This window comes from Rattus norvegicus, chromosome 16 (genome assembly GCF_036323735.1).
Source record: "Rattus norvegicus strain BN/NHsdMcwi chromosome 16, GRCr8, whole genome shotgun sequence".
In the NCBI taxonomy this organism is placed as follows: domain Eukaryota; kingdom Metazoa; phylum Chordata; class Mammalia; order Rodentia; family Muridae; genus Rattus; species Rattus norvegicus.
Window position 1 is genome coordinate 69838672 of NC_086034.1, and position 24832 is coordinate 69863503.

General features: G+C 39.5%; 1 protein-coding gene across 9 annotated transcripts in view; it reads left to right on the top strand.

The window, feature by feature from the left end:
• Window positions 1–24832, top strand: part of Unc5d (unc-5 netrin receptor D) — a 546764-nt gene that overhangs the window by 275573 nt on the left and 246359 nt on the right. The gene's annotated exons all lie outside the window — the stretch shown is intronic.

Below are 24832 nucleotides of genomic sequence, written 5' to 3' on the forward strand. Positions count from 1 at the left end.
CAGAGTAAATATAAAACGGTTTCTCTGCCTTGTTTCTTTGAACGCTTTATGGACATCATAAGTAATAATAATATTGCTGCTGTCAGAAGAACATTCCTGAAACACAGATTTCACCATGTGTGTTAGGATCCTTCAGCTGTCTTAGACAAAGTCTCCTTGGGCTCATAGTCCCATCCCTGAGTAATGCCCCCCGCCTGTGGCTTCTCTCTCTTTCTTCTTCTCCACGTATATTCTATGTCCTGTCCACCTCTTATCCCCTGAATAGTTCTTGAAAATCATCTCATCTCTTGTTTTTAAGCATGCCACTTCTCTTCCTCTGTGTTGGTCACATTTACAATTTGCGTTCACACCAGGACTCAAGGCAGAAATAAGTAATCTCCTATGAAGTCCTTCCATGAAACACACAGCAAGAAACAGAAGCTCGCTTTGTAAATTGAGCCCACTTCCTTGCTTTTGTTCGTGAAATATTTTTATTTTTTTGTTGGTTTTCCCTATAAGCTGTATACAAATCTTGAAGAAGACAGACTGTGTCATAAACAGCAGTGTGGTAGAGGTCTCTTAGATGTGGAGATATAATAATAGCCTTGCTTGAAACTTGGTTTTCTCATGAAAATCTGATCAGTTTCCATTAGTAGAGGTTTTTTGGGGGTTTTGTTTGTTTGTTTGTTTGTTTGTTACCATTCTTGTCACCTGGCTTCTTGTTTGATTCATCAAAGCTAAAGACCTGCCTCTATGCTGGGGCTCTCAGTAGTCTTCCAGAAGTTTGTTATTTTGTTTTATATTTTTTTAATCATAATCTGTACTGCATTCATCTTGGTGATGCTCACCTCAGAGAGAAGAAAGAAACCCTGCCTGTTCACCCTTCCATCCCCCACAGCTCTACCTGTCCAGACCTTGCCCTTTAGTATTCAGGCTTAGTCTCTGGGTTGCTTCTGTCCCAGCACAGACGTATCACAAAACAGTGGAATTGTTAGGTGAGCAATGACTAACTACCAGTACCTTAACTCACGTGTGCAGTCCCCATTCCTGCCACCTGAGACATCTGCATTCATTGTTCTCTGCCTAAAAATAACTTGTTGAAGGCTCTGCTGTTACCTAGCCCGTCGCAGTTTCTAGGTTTTGTTCTCTTTGTTGCCCTCCTTTCTAAAATCTGCCTTTTACACCTCTTCTTCCCAACACCAAATATGTTAATGCATGTTGAAAAAAGTATACTTCTCTTCAATGTCCTTTCCAGGAAGCTGGGAGAATTAAGAGACCCACCATGGCTTTTTGCTCACAGTTCCAGGCATGGAAAATATATTCGCAGAAAACTGTATCCCTTTCAAGCCTCTACAGACATCTTCCCTTTGTTCCCATTCTCATAAGGCTAACAACTCTTGGCATGGCATTTACACCATTTTATTTTTTTTAATATGTACATGGCTAACACGTGCATGTGCAAATGTTATATGCAAACTATACCTAATTTTCTATAAGAAATTTGAGCTTTTGAATTTCAAGATTCTAGAGGCCCTATATCTGATCTGAGGAATGGCTGTACAGTGTCTTTAGAGTCGAGTGGACTGTTATTTCCAGAGTATGCAGAGTAGATGCTTTATTTAAGAATAAAGGAATAGAAAGGGTAGAAAAGGTGTCTTAATGTGAGATGCACTCCCTGAAGCAAGACATATGTTAATACAGGGAACAGCCTTGATCTGGTGTGATTTTCTTCATTATATTCCTTTGCTCTGAAATGAGGGAAGGAAAACTGGGAGCGGACCCAGGATTGATAGATAGCTGTCCTTGTGTAGACCTGTGCTGCACTACAGCTAGAAGGCATGTCTTAGGGTTTGACTTTGGATCATGGAGCACATTGGACTTGTGAGCCGTTGGGATGCATGTGCATTCTTCAGAATCTCCTAAGTGTGATAGAAAGGGCACTTTTTCTCACGCGCTGTGCTTTGATTTTGACCAGAACCTTTGGAGTTCAGGAGATTACCCTGGCGACGTTGGGCCCCCTGTTTTGCTTGGGTTGTTATACAATGCCATTTGCCAGCTGTTAAAACAACACGAATCTACATTGAATAGTTGTGTGGAGAGTGGATGTCCAAGATCCAGGTACAAAGGTACAAGAAGATGGGGTCTGCTGCATAGTGGCTGAGTCTGCACTGTAGTTCCCTACAGGAAGGTCCCCTCTCACTTCATTAGGTCTCCAGTCTTCATCATATCTCAGGTCAGAACCCCCCCCCTCTCTCGTCTTCGGAAACAGTTTATCACCAGGCTATCTCGGAACTTAGCATATGTCTAAAGCTAGTCTCTAAATTAGGCTTCTCCCCCCTCTGCCCTCTGAGTACTGGAATTCTCCACACCCAAGGAGATTGAGGATTTCAGTAGAAATATAGAAAGGGGTCATAAACGTTCAGTTGTAATAAATTAGTCATGTCCTCACAATTTTTTCTTAGTTTATAAAATACAGAAATCTAATACTATTAATGTGTCTTTTTTTTTTTTTTTTTGGTACTGTGGCTACAGAAGCTGTGACCTCCCAATTGCTAGGCAACCACTGTCCCACTGAGCCATACTCTGTCTGTGATGCACTTCAACAGAGGCATAATCGCTATAGAAAACATTGAGGATTTTTTTTCCTTCTGTGCTTCTGATGTGAATCTTCTCCTTCCACATGTTCTTCAAAGTGGCCCTCCCTTTACCATCCTTGCATCGTATTTGTTTATTTTTGCAGAGATTCCTAGTTGGGTGAGCCACATGCTTGTAGCTCTGTGACTGATTAAGAAGCATAGCCATGCACCCTTCTTGAGCTTCTGTTGTGCAACACCGATTGGAACTTATCCACAGGAGCAGGTGGAGCAGAGTTCCCAAGGTGCAGCTTGTACGGATATGCCTTGTTGGTTCGTTAGACCTGCCGAGAGCAGAGAGTAGGCCCTGTTTTTGTTTTCACTCTGGAAAACATTGTATATGGGGTGTCCTGTATTCTTTCTGTAGTAGTCTGTTGGGTATTTAGTATGTCTTCAATTAAGAGGTGGAGGAGTTATCTACCAAATGCTGTTTGGTTGAATGAAAACTAACACGGACTTGTAAAGAATCATAGGAACAAAAAACAAAACAAACGAAACAAAACAAATCTATGTTCTGTACCTCAGTGAACTTAGTTCTTTATAAGTTGTGAAAACATAAAAACTTTTGAAAACAAAAAACCTACCAGAGTGTAGATGGCTGTAAAGCCTTGTGTATAACACACACACACACACACACACACACACACACACACACACACACACACACACACAATAGTGGAGACATTTCAAGCATTTGATCTAAACTCTCACTTTTATAAAGAAAGCCGCCCCTTTGTCCTGTCCAGGAGCTATATAGATTAGCTGATCTCCTCCGCTATGAACCCCTCACAAGCCATTAAAGACTCAGCACACATACATTATTTCCCTTTAGACTTTCTTCTGGACTTCTTCCTTCAACTCATCCATGTAATTCTAATAAAATCATTTTTTTCATACATCCCTGTGTCACATTTAACTTTTGGAATTTAAAACTAGAAAAAGATAAAAGCTGATGTAAAAGGTACCCTTGAACAAAGCTATCAGGACTGCTACATCATTTTAATAAGTGAGTGTCTGTATTTACGAATCTATAGAAACATGAGTGTAGCCATCCTTGTAGTCAGGAAAGAGGTAGGGTATGTGATCCTTGTTCTTACCCAGCCTTGTGCATTTTCTGACAAGCTCACTTACTCACAGGAAATACTAGCTAGCCGCATTAGCATATAGCACACTATGATGGCCAGTTTTCCTTTTTAAGTGTTGTACAAGGTCATTGTTTGCTACTTAGAAATTTATTTAGTTGATGATGGGGGAGGGACATTCAAATGTACTAGGATGTAAAGAATGTTAAAAACATGATTGTTTCCAATAGAAAAACAGAAGTAAGAAAACTAAAAGTCCATTAACAGAATGGATAGGCAAGTCAGGGTATGTGTATAGAGCTTGATAGTAAAGTAAAACCATGCTTGGGATCCAAGCACATGCTTTGGCAAGATGAATTTCAAAATTACTGCTAATTATACATAAATCAAAATAATGTAAATGGCCATCGTGCCATTATTAACTAGTAAGGAGATACCAGTCAAAGCCAAAATAAGTTCGCACATACCAGCCCAGCTATAAAAATAAGAAACATAATCACAGGTGTTAGCACAGATGTGGTATGTTGCTGGTAGAAATATTAAAAGAAGCTGACCCTAAGCCACGGCCCTCTGTGCCCAGATCACACTGGGATAGAGCTGGTATCTCAGGAGTGCTGACACCTGAGAGCACAGGTAGGACTATCACTTCTACTCCAAGGGAACTGACTGGAATCCTCAGGACACAGGAGCAGAGGAGAACTCTGGGACAAGATCCTTCTGGTTTCTTTGTGCAACTGGAGCTGACCTTGTGCCACAACTCTCTGTGCCTGGATCCTACAGGGAGACAGCTGGTCTCCCAGGAGTGCTGACACACAGCCGTACAGAAGAGCCAAGCCACTGTCAAAGACACTAAGACTAGCTAACAGCAGAGATAAGCATATGGCAAGAGGCAAGTGCATGAGCCTAAGCAAAAAAAAAATAAAAATAAAAACAAGGCTACTTGGCATCATCATCAGAACCCAGTTCTAGCACCACACCTGAACAGCCCAACACACCAGAAGAGCAAGATTCGAACTTAAACTCACATCTCATGATGATGTTAGAGGACTTTAAGAAGGGCATAAATAACTCCCTTAAAGAAATACAGGACAATACAGGTAAACAGGTAGAAGCCCTTAAAGAAGAAACACAAATATTCCTTAGAGAATTACAGGAAAACACAACCAAATAGGTGAAAGAATTAAACAAAATCATCCAAGATCTAAAAATGAAAATAGAAACAATAAGGAAATCACAAATGGAGACAACTCTGGAGATAGAAAACCTAGGAAAGAGATCAGTAGTCATAGATGCAATCATCACAAACAGAAGACAGGAGACAGAAGAGAGAATCTCAGGAGCAGAAGAAACCATGGAAAATATTGATACAAAAGTCAAAGAAAATTCAAAATGTTAAAAGATCCTAAACCAAAACATCCAGGAAATCCAGGAGACAATGAGAAATCAAACCTAGGATAATAGGCGTAGAAGGGAATGATGATTCCCATTTTGGTGAAGTAAAATTAAAGAAATGAAAGACTTTTTAGAATTTAATGAGAATGAAGCCACAACATACTCAAACTTATGGGGTACAATCAAAGCAGTGCTAAGAGGAAAACTCATAGCTCTGAGTGCCTCCAAAAATAACCTGGAGAAAGCATACGCCAGTAACTCGACAGCACACCTGAAAACTCTAGAACAAAATGAAGCACCTACACCCAAAAGGAGTAGACAGCAGGAAATAATCAAACTCAGGGCTGAAATCAACGAAGGAGAAACAAGAACTTAAAAAAAAAAATCAACAAAACCAGGAGCCGAGTCTTTGAGAAAATAAACAAGATAGATAAACACTTAGGCAGACTAACCAGGGGGCACAGAAAGAGTATCCAAATTAAGAAAGTCAGAAATGAAAAGGGAGACATAACAGAAACTAAGGAAATCCAAAAAATCACCAGATCCTACTACAAAAGCCTGTACTCAACAAAATTGGAATATCTGGATGAAATGGACAATTTTCTAGACATATATCAGATACCAAAGTTAAATCAGGATCAGATAAACTGTCCATCTAAACTGTCCCATAACTTGTAAAGAAGCAGGTTTAGTCATTAAAAGTTTCTAAACCAAAAAAAAAAAAAAAAAAAAAAAAAAAAAAAAAAAAAAAAAGCCCAGGACAAAATGGGTTTAGTGGAGAATTCTATCAGGCCTCCAAAGAACTAATAGCAATATGCTCCAAACTATTCCACAAAATAGCAACAGAAGGAACACTAACCAATTCATTCTATGAAGCCAAAATTACACTTCTATCTCAACCACAGAGAGACCCAACAAAGAAAGAGAACTTCAGAACAATTGCCCTTATGAATGCCGATGACAGAACACTCAGTAAAATTCTTGCAAACCAAATCAAAGAGCACAGCAAAATGATCATCCATCATGATCAAGTAGGTCTCATCCCAGGGATGCAGGGATGGTTCATTTTATGGAAATCTATCAACGTATTTCACTATATAAACAAACTCAAAGAAGTAAAACCACATGATCATTTCATGAGATACTGAGAAAGCATTTGACAAAATTCAACACCCCTTCATGATAAAAGTCCTGGAAAGATCAGGAATTCAAGGCCCATACCTAAACATAGTAAAAGCTATATACAGTAATCCAGGAGACACATCAAACTAAATGGTGAGAAACTTGAAGCAATCCCTAAAATCAGGCACTAGACACGGCTGCTGACTCTCTCCCTACCTATTCAACATAGTACTCGAAGCTCTAGACAGAGCAATTAGACAACAAAAGGAGGTCAAAGGGATACAAACTGGAAAGGAAGAAGTCAAACTATCACTATTTGCAGATGATATGATAGTGTACTTAAGTGACTCCAAAAACTCAACCATAGAACTCCTAACCATGATAAACAACATCAGCAAAATTGCTGGATATAATATTAACTCAAACAAATCAGTAGCCTTCCTCTACTCAAGGGATAAACAGATTGGAAAAAAGGTATGGAAATGATACCCTTCAGAATAGTCACAAATAATATAAAATATCTTTAAAATACAATTTAAAAAAAGAATTATAAAAAGAGGTATCCACTTTAGGAAAAAAGATAATTTAGCTGTTCTTCAAGATTCAACATATAGCTAGACTATGACTTACCAGTTTCATACCTGTGTTATAGGATAAAAACGAAAACACAGGTTCACACAAAAAAATATATTGATGGCTATTCATAGTACCATGATTTCTTATTATTCAAATGGCAGACTTCACAACATCAGACTAATATTTCACCACACCAAGTAAAGAATTCTGAAAGAGAATCCATGGAATTCTGGAAGATTGCAATGTGCAGGGATGACTTGCTAGGAGAAAGCAGTTCCGTGGCAGTCATGGAGTTTATACATAGGCATAATGAAGGGAAACTCGGTCTTAGAGTTCAGGGTTGTATTGGTGTCTAATTGGTACTTTCTACCTGTCTCCTAGACCTCATCTTTTTTTCCTGTTTCAAAAGACTAACAATGCCAGTGGCCTTCCGCCCACACCAGCACACTTTCTTTTACAATCTCTCTGCAAGGACAAGGTCACTGTGACTCAGTCAAACAATGACATATTTTTCCACACTTCTGATAGTGAAATTGTTCCAAATTCCATCATTTTTGAAGGGATAAACTGCGTCACACCTACAAAATGGAAAACTATATAAATGTGAACAAAGCAGTGAGGTATGTTATAAATTAGACAACCTTGAATACATAATGCTAAGGGAAAATAGCTATCACAAATGATCACATTTTATATGATTCCCTTGATAAGAAAAGTCCAGACTAGGTGAATACATATAGAAAACATAGATTAATGGTTTGTAGTAGCTGCCATAGCATAGCAACTGACAATGGGTTCAGAATTTCTTTGTGTGAGGTAATAAGAATGTAATAAACTTGATAATAGCCAACCACTCTGTGGCTAGTGGAAGACCCTTTAATTATATAATTTAATTTGAATAAATTGAATGGCACATGAGTTATAGTTGTGATCTAAAAAGAAAAAGAGTACAGGCAGGGAGGAGGGTGGGGAAGTGAAAGGGATGCATGTCTTCGGCAACAGTTTTTAGGAAATTCAGTAATATGCTGTCTAGGGTTATATATTTGTTCATTACACCGTAAGTGTTAAGGAAGCAATGACTGTCATGTACACTGGCAAATGCCGCAATAGCATGCAGTTCTGTCCTCACCTCTGAGGTTCGCCGGGGCCATCTCATCTAACTTTAGAGATGGCTGGTGCTGGGAATGACTGTTTCCTTTCATTATGATTCGTTATCTCTAACATTTACAATACATATATTATCTTCAGCAGTGGTTATCGTGAAAGCACCAGGCAGCAAATACTTCAGCGTGACCTCTGAATGCCGTCCGCTTTACTTCTGAAGACGGTACCCTTCATATTAGTGCAACAGTCTGTGTTCATTACATTCGTGTCTCCTGAAGAGATGGCTATGGAGAGACAGCGTGATTGCATATTCCTTACCCAGAACATCAGTGAGTCAGTGGTTGGATAAACCTGAAGGGTTTTACGTTACAGAAGAAAGACAATTAAATTTTATTCTCTGAAAATAAAGATTTTTCTCTCCCTTCTTTGGGACAGAATAAATAGAATGTGGTTAAAACATGAGAGAAAGAGCAAACTCCGTGGTGGAATAAACCAGTTCCCTTTTTGAAATTGAACATTGTAATCCCAGCTTTAACTATAGTTTCCTATGCTGCAAAGGCCTTCTAGGTCTCTGGACACTAAGGTAAATAAGTCTGCTGTCTAATGTATCAAGATGTGTATTAGTTTTGGAAATGCATGGAAATCTATGATCTAGGACTGGTTGAGGTGACAGAGAGAATGGCATGTACGACACGAAAATATGACTCAGCGTCTGAACCAGTGGTTCGAAGGACGTAAACGTATAAATCAGCAGCTTAGCCAGTGGTAGAGGAACCAGAACAGAAAATGACCATCTTCCATTTTCCCCATCATTTCTACCCCATAAATTTCCCCCATCGCATGGGATTTCCAGCTGCCTTTTGATTGGCTGGAATGCCATGAAACCCTGCTAGAATGTGGTTTCAGTTAATCATAAAACATTCTATTCTGAGAAAGTTTTTAGGATAAATTATTGATGAGCCATGAGAAACCTCTCATTATACCTTGAGGTCTGAAACCTCATTTGAGGAGTGGAATTTCTGCTAAGGTATGTTTCTCGTAGGCAAAAATCTAGTCCTATCATAATGCCCATGCTTTCTGATGATCTATCCTGTGGGACCATATCCTTGACTCCCATGAGAACCGGTGTTTCTGTTGTCCTGAACTCCTTGGCTAAGCTCCAGGAGCATCTCTAAAGATGCTCACAATGAGCTTGTGTTCTCAAAACTTCTGGAAATGCCCTAGGATATTTTTTTTCTTATGTCCTATTTGTGCTGAGAGTAAATTTCATTACCATGAAAGAAATGGTTTAAGGGAACCATTTAAATGTTTTAGTTTACTTGAATCTTGGTATTATGTACTAGAAGGAATTATATTCAGAGATATTTTTTAATTGGCTAACTTCAACTCCACCATTTACTGCACAAACACAGACAAGCTACATGGATCCTGATAGGCACCCTCACTTTCTCCATTATCTCTTGTAATTTTAATATTCATTGGTTCCAAAGATAGGACCACAGAACTGAGCTGCTGTCTGCTTTTCCAGGGCAGATACCAAGTGTCCTTCAAACCCTAATCAAAGCAATGAGGTACGGTGTAATATTGAATTGCAACCCTACTCTGAAAGCTTTTGTAAGTAAACTCGATTGGTACTACTTGACAACTCATGATGAGCTTTGGTACCTGCCAATCTGGAATTATTAGCATAGTAATTTGATATGCACAGGTACTTCTTTAGTCGATATGAGTGACTTTTCTGGAGCCTTCTGTAATAATCAAGCACCCTGTTTTATAAGGAGATAGGTTTTAGGCAGTGAGAGGTGTGGCTATTCAAGCAAGGATGGCATGAGTCACATACAGCTATAGCATCAGAGCAATTAAAATCGCTTTGGAACCTCTGAAACCAAGAAAGTGTTCTGCCGACATTTTAACTTTTTTTTTAATTAGGTGAAAAAGGAACATGTTACTTCAAAGATATTTAGTTATAGTGAAATCAGTTCAGCTATTTAAAAAAAGAAAGTCTCCTTTTTGTCTCTCTCTCTCTGCCCAAGAGTATTCATAGAGTCTGCAAACACTGTCTGTTATTTTGCGGGTTTCCCAAATATAACTGGGATAATTATCCTCATATTTGGCTCATTAAGCATTACATGGTTTTGTGAATCGCTGAGATATGACAGCATCCTAGCGGTGGATGGCTTCCCAAAACAGGGGGAGAAAGCTTCACTCTGTTCTTATAGTTTGATCTTCAAGTCTGGTTGTTCAGTGGAGGATATGATCTAACATGGACTGAGTCTACCTGAAGTCGGATGTATTCTGCCCTCCAATAGAAAAACAACAGCAAAGCAAAACAAAACAAAATCAAAACAACAGCAACAACAAAACAGAACATAGTCTCCTTTGCAACAAGCCCAGACTGTCAACCAAGCCTAGGATCAGCATTTATCTTTGAGGCTGGTGATGTATCCTGCAGTCACAGGAAAAGTAGAACATTCTCCAGAAAGTGGCTCCCAAGTCCTTGGGTACAGGAGTTATAATATGCCAGAGAACCACGTCATCAATCTCTCTTGGTTCCCCAACACAAGTGTGCTTTGGAAAGCCAAACGGATCCCTACAGCAGTGGATTTTTCTTGCCCGTAGGGTAGTTGTTGTTTTAGCTGGGATTAGTTTGAGGCCAGGACTACATTTTTTGTTCTTACATAAAAGAGTTCTTACATTTTAATCTTTGAAGAATCATTCACCAGAATTCTAAATTTAGGAAAGAAAAGATTTTTTTCTTGTATGAAGATAATTTTGTGTTATGTAGGAAAGTGGGATTTTTAAAGGAGGTTAATTGATACGATCTACAGTGGTTTCTTGAAATTATTCTGCTCTCTCCAACCTCGCCACCTCCTCCAAGTTAAAGTGTAGCATATGATTGATGAACTTGCTCCAATGGTGTTGTGTATTGATATCTTTCATCTTCTGCTGTCTGGCCATGCTGTTCTATGTATTGTATGTTTTCTCTGCCCCTCTCAAATGAATGCACATGAGGATATTTATTTGTATGCATCATTTGTCTGAACCTAATATGCTTCTACTTTTATCCCATTTTATACTAGTGTTCCCTCTGTAGTGAAGTATTACCTGGAAAAACAATTATTGAAAGGAAAAAGAAAACGAGGGCTGATTAATGGTATGTGCTGCTCTTCTAGAGAACCTAGGATTGGTTCCTAGAACCCATACTGTGGATCACAGTTTTCTCAGTTCCAACTTGAAAGGATCTAATACCTTCTTCCAGCCTCCATAAGCACCAGAAACACATGTGGTGTGCAAATAGGCATGCAGAAGAAACACCCATACAAATAAATTGAAAATAAAAATAGAAGCAGACAACCACGTATAAGTTATACTCTAATATGTTATACTGTCTAAACTGTAGGCTGATTCCTGATCCATTCACTACATTGTCCCCCACCATGTTCCAAACTGTTCTTGCTAGGGTTCTCCCTTATTTCTTACCCCAAGTGCCCCAGAGTCACCCCTTGCTTGCTGTTGGGTTTTATGGTAGATACACAGGTTGGATAACTATCCTTTGAATTCTTTCTGTGTGGTGAAAGTTACTGTTCTTCCCTAAAATGTGACTGCTATCTCCTTAGTGAGCTTGACTTTTGTATTCTGCCTTCTGGAAACCAGGATGTTCATGAAGTTTACTAACAATCCCTGTCTGCTGGCTTGCAGATTGCCCTCTTCAAGTGTCCCCAGTGGTGGAAAGCACAGACAGAGTCCTTCCTCTAAGGACTGTCCCCATTGCTGGGATAGTCACCCTCCAGACCTAGTCAGGTTCCAGAAATCACATTTTGGACGTTGAACTTTCAAATATAAAGTTCAGTCCATATTATCGAATCATGTGTTTGCTAGGACTGTGCAAACAGTGGAATGTCTAAGCCTCAACTTATCCTCCTGATTTTGATTCCACAAATTTTATTACAGATGTTCAATGCTTAGGTCGCATCCCAACCTTGTTTTCCCCCACAGTCGTCTTCTGTCTCTGCAGCTGTGGTATAGCCTGTACCGCTGTGGGCACAGGGACCTAGAAAGGACAGTGATGGTAAACAGAGACACATGACTCTGGAGTCCCCTCAAGAATGAACCAATCTTATTTTTCCCACTGTTGGTTATGTATTGTTTAGAGGACACTAGCATTGCAAGAAGAGCTTGATCAAATAGTAATTTTGACTCCCTCAACTGAATCTGTCCTTTAGCACTTCTGTGGAAACAGTATCTTTACCCACTGATCTGAGATTTCCTGTGTTTTTTTACTGGACAACATTGCTACTAGGCTTTGTCCCTCTCCTGCAGTTCTCTGTAGTCTTGGCCATGTCTGGGTCAGGGTTTAGCTTGAGAAAGGAATTGCTGATGACCTGGATCCTAACACCATTGCACACAGTTGTGCCATTGCACACTGTAAACTTTGGGTGTCGTCTACATAGTGGTTCTTCTCCTGCCATGCCTCTCTCTATATGTAAGGACTGAGTTACTCATTTGTAGTTTGGTTCTGATGTTAAACCCTACTCATCCTCTGAGGTCAACCATGAACTCTGACCCTCGTCTTCCCTTTAGTAGCTAATTTTCAATTATTTGAAAATAAACACAAAGTAACTGAGCCTAAGTATTTATATAGAACCATACTTGGGAAGTAGCCAATCTCATTTTTAGGTAACAAAACCTGAAAGGCATCTCCACCTTGAGATATTTGCGCTGTTATTGTTTCTTTAACTATCTTGGGAATGACCACAAAAACTTCATCTGACCAGGAGAGCTCTGGATCACAATAAAAACAAATCTGATAGAGAAATTAGTGCAATCACATAAACAACCATTATTTTCTCTCCATTCCTACTTATCTAACAAGTCCATACTTAACCTAACAAGGAAATCTGGGGACTCTTGGACCTAACCACACATTTGGTCTGAAAGTCACCTCTAGATGTTAGTGAACGTTTCATTCCTCCTGGGGCACATTGACCCATTTGATTGATGGTTTAATATCTTCTCTCCAAGTAACAACTAGTGCTGGCTGTTTCTTTTAATTTCAAAAACTGTTCAGTAGTAGCACAGGTCATTACTGATCTACTGACCCAGACCCTGAATGACAACAAAATTAAGTGCTTGCTATGAGTTAGAGATAACCTGCAGGCTATCAACCTCTTGGTGATAAATGGCACACTGTAGTGGCCCAGCAATATGTACACGATTGTCTGATTCATATTCATTTGTACAAGGAGGGGAAGGGTGCTGAGATAGCTAAATAAGTAAATCACATAATGCAATTAAACCTACTTTCTAAGAGTGCTTTGTTACCTTCATTCTTCCTGCTGACACTGTGGATATCGGCCCTCACCCCAGTGCAATTAAACTGATTAGCCAATGTGAAGCTCCTGGAGTAGGTAGGAGGATTTATTCTTGTTATTGTTGCTGTTACTGTTGTTACAACTTTTTATTCGAATGCTCTGTAAGTCAGATGTCACGTTCTCACAGTATGTTATCTATGATGTACATGAAGCTCTTTACTGGACAAAATACAGCAGATGCAAGAAGCCTTAATTTTTCTAAGAGTATCCAGGGACCCAGAATTGGTCATTGGCTTACCAGCTTAGATATTATCTCTTTAGCAACAAGTAACATTTTCCCCACTGGCATGCTACCTAGTGGGCTGGGCTTTAGCAGTTTCTTCCTTACAAACAAAACAATAATATCCGGGATGCAACTCTACCTGTATTGTATCCTTCACCATTCACCCATCTCCTCATTGGTCTTGAATGATTAATATGCTGGTGACAATTTCAAGTAGAGATGAATGCCCAGCATGTAGTATACAATATTAGAGTTCTTCTCTAGATACAATCTGTGTAATAGTCTACAGCATAAATGATTCCCTTTACCTGGAAGAACATACAGGCCAAGGTAGGTTAGGAATCTTTCTCAAGGGTTAATCCTTAGATCTGCTGGAGAAGAACCAATTCCACTATTTTGAGCCAAATTTAAAGCAAGCTTTATTAAGTATTGAATATTGACTATTGATGGGCTTTGGTCAGGATCATTCCTTGGAATTTTCCAGCTGGAATAGGTCCGAGTCACTTATCGCAGAGGTTTGTAAGGACAGACCTGCAAGGACACATTGCTTTCCCATGAGGCTTTGTTATTTTCCAAGAACTACAATTCCCAACATTCCAGGATGTTACCTGATCTCTGACCAGGTAGGGCTTACAGTTTAACTTTGGGCATTATAGACAATCACACAGTTAGTTAGAGTCTTGATTTGATAATAAGTCAAGTCCAAAGCCCACATTTCCCCCTGTGACCCAGCTGCATCTTGATAAAACATGCAAGAAGCAAGAGTATTCTTTTTTTTTCTCTGGTATCAGTTTGTGTACTTCTGTTGTACAAGTTCTCTGTCACAACTATATAACTGTCAAAGCAGGACATAGCTTTTATTATGGGGCCCCAGTGCCATGCAGTATTGTCAATTTTTACTGAAGAGCACATCCCAGGGGGGCTCAAATGTGTCTGTGTGTTCAGAAAAATAACAAAAGATTTAAAGGATTTCTTGTGAGCGTCAGACCTCCATTGTCATAGACACATCTTAGGTAACTTCTCAGAAGTGACTTTGCTGGGCCAAATAGGACAACTCATTAAGAAATGCTAGACAGGCACAGGCACTGCTCCTTTCAAACAAAAACATAGATGTCCATAAAAACATTGATTTCTTAAAAAAAAAGATTTATAGTGCTGTTTGTATAGAACATTCTTTTGCTTAGAGCTAGCAATCTGTTCAAAAGTCAGTTGCAGACTACCTGAACTCTCTCGTGATAATGTGATGACATAGATTTCTTTTTTTTTGTTTTGTTTTTAATTTTTAAACGTGGTAACAAATGGATCAATGGCCAGGAGAAAATGTAGAAGGTGTTCCTGCCTTCAAGTGCCAAGTCAGGTCTTGTTTTTAGGTGACACAGATACAGTGTACCTAAGAACATATAATAGAACATTTAATAATCAGGATGTTCCAACATCGAAAACAAAGTAAATAATAATAGCTGGTGTTTTTTTAGCATAGCAAGTAAATATGTTCAATAAGTGATTATTACTGCTTTTACATATGAATTAGTGAACATCCCAAAAAGATCATGCTCGAAGTTAGTGAGAATGGACATTGTAATTGAATAGAAGTGACAACTGTAATTGTTATTAAGTTGTGGTCTGTGAAACTTCACAGTCTTCTTGGAAATAAAGTGAACAGTGTGTTCTATGCTCTTACTACCTTATTCCCAATGAGGATGGTCTCAAGGTCTCCTCATGTTTTCATGTATTTGCATATTTAACGTTTTTAAAATTTATTCAATACACATGTGTTGAACCTCAGAGTTGTTTGCCCAGGGGGGATATAAATAATGGAAGTGATCCCCACATGCTCTCCTTTCATGGAACCTATTGTGGAGACTGGAGGAAGAGGCAGCGATACCATGAATAATTAAAGAGTCGTTTCAAGTATAGGAGAAGAGATGATAAGAGTGATGTAGCCAATGCAGAATTCCTCAAGTTCAGGTAGAACTTCACATAAGAATGTGTCAGCTAAGCTGAACATGAAACATGTGAATGAGAGTTAAGCAAAAGCAGGCAAATTAATATTGTGGGCAGAAGGCATATATAAGGTATATATTTAATATTATAATGTTATTATATTATATATTAATATTATATATACATATATATTATATATTAAGTGTGCTTAAATCCCTGGAAGAATCTAGTCGGTTTCTATAATTTTCAAGTAGTGTAGATTGATTCAGCATGAACTTGAGAACTTTGGCCATGTTGAAAGAGATATCATTAAGAAGCCAATGCTGAGCTAAACAAAGAATTCACAGCTGAGGAATGCCGAATGGCTGAGAAACACCTAAAGAAATGTTCAACATCTTTAGTCATAAGGGAAATGCAAATCAAAACAACCCTGAGATTTCACCTCACACCAGTGAGAATGGCTAAGATCAAAAACTCAGGTGACAGCAGATGCTGGCGAGGATGCGGAGAAAGAGGAACACTCCTCCATTGTTGGTGGGATTGCAGACTAGTACAACCATTCTGGAAATCAGTCTGGAGGTTCCTCAGAAAATTGGACATTGAACTGCCTGAGGATCCAGCTATACCTCTCTTGGGCATATACCCAAAAGATGCCCCAACATATAAAAAAGACACGTGCTCCACTATGTTCATCGCAGCCTTATTTATAATAGCCAGAAGCTGGAAAGAACCCAGATGCCCTTCAACAGAGGAATGGATACAGAAAATGTGGTACATCTACACAATGGAATATTACTCAGCTATCAAAAACAATGACTTTATGAAATTCGTAGGCAAATGGTTGGAACTGGAAAATATCATCCTGAGTGAGGTAACCCAATCACAGAAAAACACACATGGTATGCACTCATTGATAAGTGGCTATTAGCCCAAATGCTTGAATTACCCTAGATGCCTAGAACAAATGAAACTCAAGACGGATGATCAAAATGTGAATGCTTCACTCCCTCTTTAAAAGGGGAACAAGAATACCCTTGGCAGGGAATAGAGAGGCAAAGATTAAAACAGAGACAGAAGGAACACCCGTTCAGAGCCTGCCCCACATGTGGCCCATACATATACAGCCACCCAAATAGACAAGATGGATGAAGCAAAGAAGTGCAGACCGACAGGAGCCGGATGTAGATCGCTCCTGAGAGACACAGCCAGAATACAGCAAATACAGAGGCGAATGCCAGCAGCAAACCACTGAACTGAGAATAGGACCCCCGTTGAAGGAATCAGAGAAAGAACTGGAAGAGCTTGAAGGGGCTCGAGACCCCATATGTACAACAACGCCAAGCCACCAGAGCTTCCAGGGACTAAGCCACTACCCAAAGACTATACATGGACTGACCCTGGACTCTGACCTCATAGGTAGCAATGAATATCCTAGTAAGAGCACCAGTGGAAGGGGAAGCCCTGGGTCCTGCTAAGACTGAACCCCCAGTGAACATGATTGTTGGGGGGAGGGCGGCAATGGGGGGAGGATGGGGAGGAGAACACCCATAGAGAAGTGGGGGGAAGGACTAGGGAGATATTTGCCCGGAAACCGGGAAAGGGAATAACACTCGAAATGTAAATAAGAAATACTCAAGTTAATAATAATTAAAAAAAAAAGAAGCCAATGCTGAAAGGCTTGATTAGTTGTGTGGGAAAATAGGAGTGTTAACTAAAACACATTTAACAAAAGGGAAGAATATTTGAACTACACCTTTGCATGTTCCATGGTGCTGTACAGTTCATGGGAGGATCAACAGAAAGGGAACAGAGATGACAAGACACAATTTCTACAAGCAGTGTAATTGAGGAGAGTGATGGCAGCAATCAGGAATGACAGAGAAGAGGCATTCAGCATGCATGAAGAGGTGATGCTACGTCTGAAAGATGCTGAGGAGGGGGAGAATCCGTAGAGTTAGTGAGGAATAAAAAGAAAATGAATAATGATAACCATTTTCTGGAAGTAGCTACATAAATAATGAAAACTGCTCTTTTGTAATTTAGTACCTGATAGTAGATCATACTTTCCAGTACAAGTAAAATAATCAAATATCGACTACTATACTTTTACTTGTACTTGACTTTACCAGAATGTTTTAGATGATTATTTTTCTGGGTAAAATTTCTCAATATCTGTTATAGTTATACTTTGGACTATGTCATCACGAGAGTGGTTCAGTGAAGTGCAGAAGTTTGTATGTGAAGTATTTGTAGAGATGCAATGGGTTTGCATGTTGGAAGTCTTTGACAAGCAGCCTCAAGCCTGGGGCTGAGATGGCTTCTGTAATAAGACAGGTGTCCAAGGTTTGATCTAAGAACTTCCACTGCTGTATTTTGCCAGTGTCTATGTAGCACACAACACATTCTAATGAACCATGCTGTAGTCAGTTCATCACAGATTTCATTTTTCAAATTCTGAGACTCAATTGAGTCCCCTGATGTCTGATAGAAGCAGAGTTATTTCAATAAGAATTTAGCATTTGTTCCTTACACTTTAGCTTTCTCCTCCTTGTTTCATTTCATCGTTGGAAGAGTGAAAGCCCATGCTCTATTCTCGCATCACATAGAAAGCCTGCAGCTCTCCTCGAAAGGTAATTTTGCAAGAGAAAAATTAATTCATATGAATGCTCTTTGATTGTTTGGTTTTCTGTCATTCAATCTCACATTAAAACAACCATTTTTTTCATAAACATGAATGGCCTCTCAGTTAAAAACTGGCAGTTATAAATGCAACACAGTAACGCTTTAAAAGGAAAACCTTCCCCACGTCCCAGGAGATTTTTCAGATGAAGTTGATTCCTCGTCAGCTGCCCGGAGACATGCAGTGATGTTATTGGTTGCTGTAGAGAAATGTAACCAGTTAATATATTCTCTCAGCTTTCTACTGTTTACTTATCTAAAGGGATGATTCTTACAGACCATTTGATAGGAACTTTTATTTTTTACATTTTCATTAAGGCAGATTGATTTACTTCATCCTCAATGCTCAGTCATTCTTGGTGTTCTGCTGTTCTTTCTCAAACACTACCCGTCTCTTAGGTCACTGTAGAAAGTTATTACACCTTGATTAGCATCCTCAGAACCTAAAGCACAGTTTGATCTTGATAGGCAAGCTAATAGGTGTCCTGCAAAAAAATACTCTGTTGAATAAATTAAAGGATACTTTGCCAGTTATGGAATTGTCAATAGACCTCAATAACCTCTGTTAAAAGTTACATATCTTTATTTTAGGCACTAATAAGTGACACTTTACATTTTCTTTGAACACAAGATAGGCTATGGTAACCTTGGTGCACTCTGCAGAGAAGATTTGTTCAATGTGACAATATGTCAGGGTGACAGTATATGAGATTAGCCGGGAGGCAACGTTGAAGTCGCACAGATATATTCCTTCCCATCGTTTCCATTTTCACTAGAGCTTGGGAAGAGGGCAGAGTGCTGCGTAAATTATAAACTAAAAGTTAAGAACAACCATCTGTGGCTGGAGCAATGGCTGCACTTCAGAGTATTTGGGGGGCGGTTCAGAACTATCCACACTTCCAGTTCCAGGGGATCCATTCCCCTCTTCTCACACCCATAAGGCACATGCAGGGTGTTTACAGTGTGCATGCATCCAAACCACTAATGCACATAAGATAAAAATAAATGATCTTTTAGACAAATGAACCTTGGATTGGCGTCAAGGAGAAGTCATGAGTATACGTCATCACTGTATGATAAGCCTTATGGAAACAGGTCATGTTTACATAAACAAAAGAGAAAACCCAGCCCTGTCTTTGGATTATGTAAGATGATTTTCCCAGTGTGGCTTTCTGGTCCGGTTTGTATATTGCCAAACTCCAATATGCTTGCAGACTATGAACGGAATTTAAAGTTCATCTCAAGGTATTTACTTCACGAGAACCATTTCAGGAAAATGGTCTCTTGATCTTATAAAAAAAAAATCTTATTTTTCTTTTGCCTGGAGAAGCTAATAGTTTTGGGATCTGACCAACAGGACCTGAAACCTTGCTTAACAAGAATTTACAGCCTCATGAAAGCCCGGTGTGTTGCAGTATTGTGTATTTATTGTATGATTTTCAGTGTTCTTGACTTAAAATAATTTCACTGATACATACACACACACACACACACACACACACACATTCGCGCGTGTGCGCACACACACACATAAGTAATCACAGGTAGAAAATGTGTAAGTAATAATCTTATGTGGACTGGAGATAAAAACTGAAATGATGATTACAATGAGAGCTGAAATACTATTTGCAAAATTCAAGCACAAGCATCAGCATGCACTTCAGAATCGAAGTCAAGGGGATTATAATTTAATTCCCATTCCTTTTTATATTGATGTTTATTACAAAAGTTGGGGGTTGGGGAGATGATTTACTTGTTGAGAGCACTGACTGCTCTTTTAGTGGACCTGGATTTGGTTCCCTGAAACCACATGGTGACTCACAGCAGTCTATAAAGGGATGACGGTATGCCTCTGTCTGGCCTCCCCAGCAGCAGAGACGCACGTGGTGCATGAACCCATGTGCTGATTAAGCACCTGTACACATAAAACAAACATTTTATGTTTTTAAAAGAGGTAGAAGGGACCCTTATTTATGTCACCCTTAATCATTTATAATATTCCTTACATGTATGGTCTTATTTTTGCCACCAAAGAACAAGGTTTAGTCGTCCATTGTTGAGGATGAGAGAACACAGTTAGATGGCAATGAAAAGTCAGAGTTACCCAGACGTGATCAGCTGATTTCATCCTGAAGCGCTCTTTGATGGTATGGTTGCTAGATGCACTTTGAGCCTCTTGCCACTATGGTGTAACAACAGGCATGCTTTGGAGATAGAAGAGAAAAATGTGAAATATATTTAAATGTAATACCCTTTTCAGGAAAAGTAATAACAGTTTAGAACATCTCCAACTTCACAAAGCTCTATTTGACTTATAATAAAGGAATAGTGGGTCAAGGGTTTAACACTGATCCTGGTTTGTGACATCTGTTGTCTGACATGGGTCCGATTCTATTACTGAATTTTATATTAAAAGATAGATTGTCATGTAGCTCAGGCTGGCCACTAACTCATTATTTTGCTAAGGATGGGTTTACATTTCTGATCTTCCAGATTCTCCTTCTGCTGGGCTGGGTTCCACATGTTTGCTAGCATAGTCAATCTATAGAGTACCAAGGATCAAGGCCAGGGCTTTAGGCTTCATGAATTCTAGGCAAGCACTAAGTAACTATATCTCAAGGTTCCAGTTCCATTATAAACGATACAACACATGAAAGGGTCAAAGAGCAGTCTCACTTGGTTAAAACTAATAGAATGACAGTGCCTTCCTCCCACCCTTTCCTGAGGCTCACCAGCTTTTAAAAGACATTCCTTATGTCTTAACTGGAACTTAATTCTTAAGAGTTCCTGCTTAAAAAGGAAAATTGTTTCTAAATGATACACTGGAAATTCTTTTCTTATAGTATTCTTACAAGGTGATATGTTGTGTGTGTGTGTGTAAGTGTAAATGTGTGTGTAAGTGTTTGTGTGTGTGTGTGTGTGAATGTGTGTGATGGTAGGGATAGAGCTCAGGGACTTGCCTGTGATGGGCTCGTGCTCAACTATTTAACTGCACCCCAACCCCTAACTTCATTATTTCTAGGTTTGGTGAGAATGGCTCATAAATTGACTATATTCTGGTGATTACTTGCTGTTAGTTTGAATTATTTCTATTTTTCTTATGACTTCCTCTCCATTGTGCTCTCAACAGGGGTCCTGACTTTGACTCCCAGATCAACTAACAGGGAAGGTGTCCTAGTTGATGGCAATGGTGAGGTACACAGAAAATGTATGTTTGTTTATCCTGTTCTCCAGATTCTAGGAATTGCATACAGTCCCCCCAAGGCTGGCCCACAATAAATGACAGTGTGACCTAACTGAAATGGGATTGTGGTGGGAGCTGGATTCCTACATTCATATCCTGAGAGCACAGTTTTCAGGTTGAACGATCTTAAATAAGATTTTCATGCCAAGCATTCTGGCAAATGCAAACTGGAGTAATACTATCTCACCTGGGAGAGCTGTCCTGAAGGCTGAAAGATTGAATGTCTGAAGAGGGACACGCCATCACCTATAAGCACACAGTAAATGGCAACTCTCAGTTTTGCTTTCTGCTCACATGGTTTCCAAGTGCCTTAGCTTCTCAGAACGGATAGAGAAACGTTACTCAGTAGCTTTTAAATTACTGTCTTCTGTTTCTGGATTGGTGTTGGAGGAGTTGTCAGCCATGTCTGTTCAGACCCGTCTTTTGTCTTTGATTTTCCTTGGGGCCTTTCCCACAGGAAGGAAAGGGGCAAGGGCTGGTAAGTACCAAAGCTTTGATCGGAGAAATAAAAGGTTTCCAAGAAGTTTCTGTTTGTGATTCTTTGGTTAGGCAAATGTATTTACCATGCAAGTATTCAAGAGTATCAATAGAGGAGCATGACTTCCCTCCTTTATTGTCATCAGGATGTTGGGCAAAGCAGGTGGCTATCATTGATTGCCAGGATCTGTCACATGAGATCTTAAAATAAATCTCTCTCCTTCTCCCTCTCCCTCCCTTTCCTCCTCTCCCCCTCCTCCTCCCTCTCTCTCACACACGTGCAATGGTAGAAGACATGCCAAGATTGTAAGTCAATTTGCTTTGAAGCACAAATACATTGATTCAATTTTCATAGAACTACTTCCTAGAGGAAATGACCTACCCTGCCCTCCCACAGAACAAAATCAATAAACTTCTAAGATCCTAAAATAATTCTCTCTTCCTTTCATGTTCCTCATCTTTCTTCCCTGCCTTACTTTGTGTGTGCTCATGTGTGTGTGGACATGAGTGTGAAAGCATGTATATGTACAAAAATGAGTAGATTGTGTTTGCGCATACAGGTAGAGGCCTTTAGTCAGCCATGTGTTATTCCTAAGCAAGTGTCCACCTTGATTCTGGAGTCAGGATTTTTCAAAAGACTGGAACTCACTGGCCAGCTAGCCGGAGGGCTGCCCGATGCTGCCTCCCAGGGAAATTACAAATGTGTGATACTTTTAGGTGGGTCCTGGGCATTGAACTCAGCTCTTCATGCTTCCCTAGCAAGCATTTTATCAACTGAGGTATCTTCCCCGCCCCTTCATTTCCTTTCATTCGCTGAAGAATTTCAGAATAATTCCTAAAGAATTCTGTTCCAGGCTGCTGGTAAAGCCGATCAGGATGGTCATTAGGAGAGGTAACGAGGAAGATGTCCTGCTTGTCTCTGGGTCTGAGAAGGCAGACAGACAGCTGGGACACCAAGACATCTGCTGGAAGAAATGAACAGGGCAGTTTCTTGTCCCTAGTCAACTGAAGGAGTGAAGGAATGGAGAGGGGTGGGAATCATTCAGGCCAGGTCAAACAGCGCTCGCAGCTCCTCTCTATACAGAGCAAGGGGAAGAGGGAGTAGCTCATACTGCCCTGCTGTTTGCTTCATTTATTTGTTGAAGAATGAAGAAAATGTTAAAAATATACTAATCTATAAAAATATACTAATCTATAAAAATATACTAATCTATAAAAATATACTAATCTATACTTGCTTTCTCTCACCTTCTGTTTTGCTTATAAATCAATTGTTTTATTTTGTGTGTTTAAGGATCCTCGCTTTCTTTTCTTTTTCTATGTAGGGCATGAATTGAACATTGCTTCAGTAATAACCAAGATTAAATATTACATTCCACCTTCCCTTTCTCTCTCCTCTAAACATTAAGATCTACTGATTCTTAAAGCAGATCTGTGCATAGGCAGAACATTTACCCTCAGGCTTCTTCATGTACTCCCCTGATCCCTATCTCTGATGCGGGCTCAACCAGTCTCTTTATCTAAAGGGCATCTATTAAACTGGAAGGAGAGAAACCTAATTTTTTTTTTTTAGATCTCCCTGTTTTGTGTGTTGGATATTTAAAAACTTGATTTATTGTGTAATCTCCTGCCTTTGTTTTTGACATTTTACAAATGTGTTCTCAATGTTTGCTTGGCGTTTATAACAGTCAGCTATGCCCCTTGTAGTTCCTTTGAATATTCATACACTGCTAACAGGGAAAACTGCATCAGGAAGAACGTGTCTCTGTGCCTCTTCATTCCGGTTCCTATCCTAGGTGGAGGACAGCTATATATTCTTATCAATTACCCTTTCATGAGCAATGAATTACTTTGAACACAGCTCAAGCCCCTTGTGGGAGTGTGAGCATTTGATGTCCATAAAAATCTTTTAATATCCTTATCATTTCCTCTAATGTATGGATTTACAAAAGCCTGCGGGGACCTGGTATTTATTGAAAATTGAAATTGGCATGAGTAGTCGGTAATAAAGTAAATTAATATATGATCTATTTTATGAAGACCATTGTAAATATAATTTAATACATCACTCAATCATGCATACGCACATGTGCGCGCGCGCGCGCGCGCGCGCACACACACACACACACACACACACACACACACACACACACAGATATTTTATTCTGGAAAGGCTCTCTCCACCTGTGGTATCTCTGATAGATATAATCAGTGATTTTATTGTGATTTCATGAAGTAAAATATTTATGCCTTTTAGAGTCCTTGTTTTTCGGTGGCTTTTTAAATCTCTAATCACTTACATAGAATTAGCCCCTCCTTTTCAAATGCATCACGAAGCTTGTAGTATTGCGGACTCTCTGTTTGAGGCCGCCCTCATACACCTTGGGTTGATAGATTTAACAGCAAACAGCCCTGTTTAGGAGAACCAGGCTATTATTATGCTTACTCCATCTCAATTGCAAACCTTGCTTACATGTTCCCATGGTGAGGAGTTATTTTCATAGCTCACAGTAGTCTGTTTGCATCCATACATAAAAAATTTCCTCAAGTACTGACCTTTCTGTACCTTTTCAGTGTGTGTGTGTGTGTGTGTGTGTGTGAGAGAGAGAGAGAGAGAGAGAGAGAGAGAGAGAGAGAGAGAGAGAGAATTTGTAAAGTTTTGTTTTTTTTTAAAGTCATTAGTTATGCTTACCTCCCACAATGCTTACTGGTTTGGGTTTTGGCTTAAATTGTGAATTATGATATGAAACTCTGTTCACGATGACATGGGAAGGCCAGGCTAGACTGTAAGGGGCTCATACACTCCTGGGTGCTCCCCTAGGGGTTGGATCTCAGGAGAAAGGATATCCTTCCTAGTCCTCCGGTCAGTTTTAAAGACCCCTTTGGCCTCCAGCATGTTCCAGGGAAGATACACCTTTGCTATTGAAACTGTTGCTTTCTTTGTTCTGCTGCTGGGCTGCCCTTTGAAAGACAGGTCTTCTCTTCCTACATTTTCTGCTTGGTAG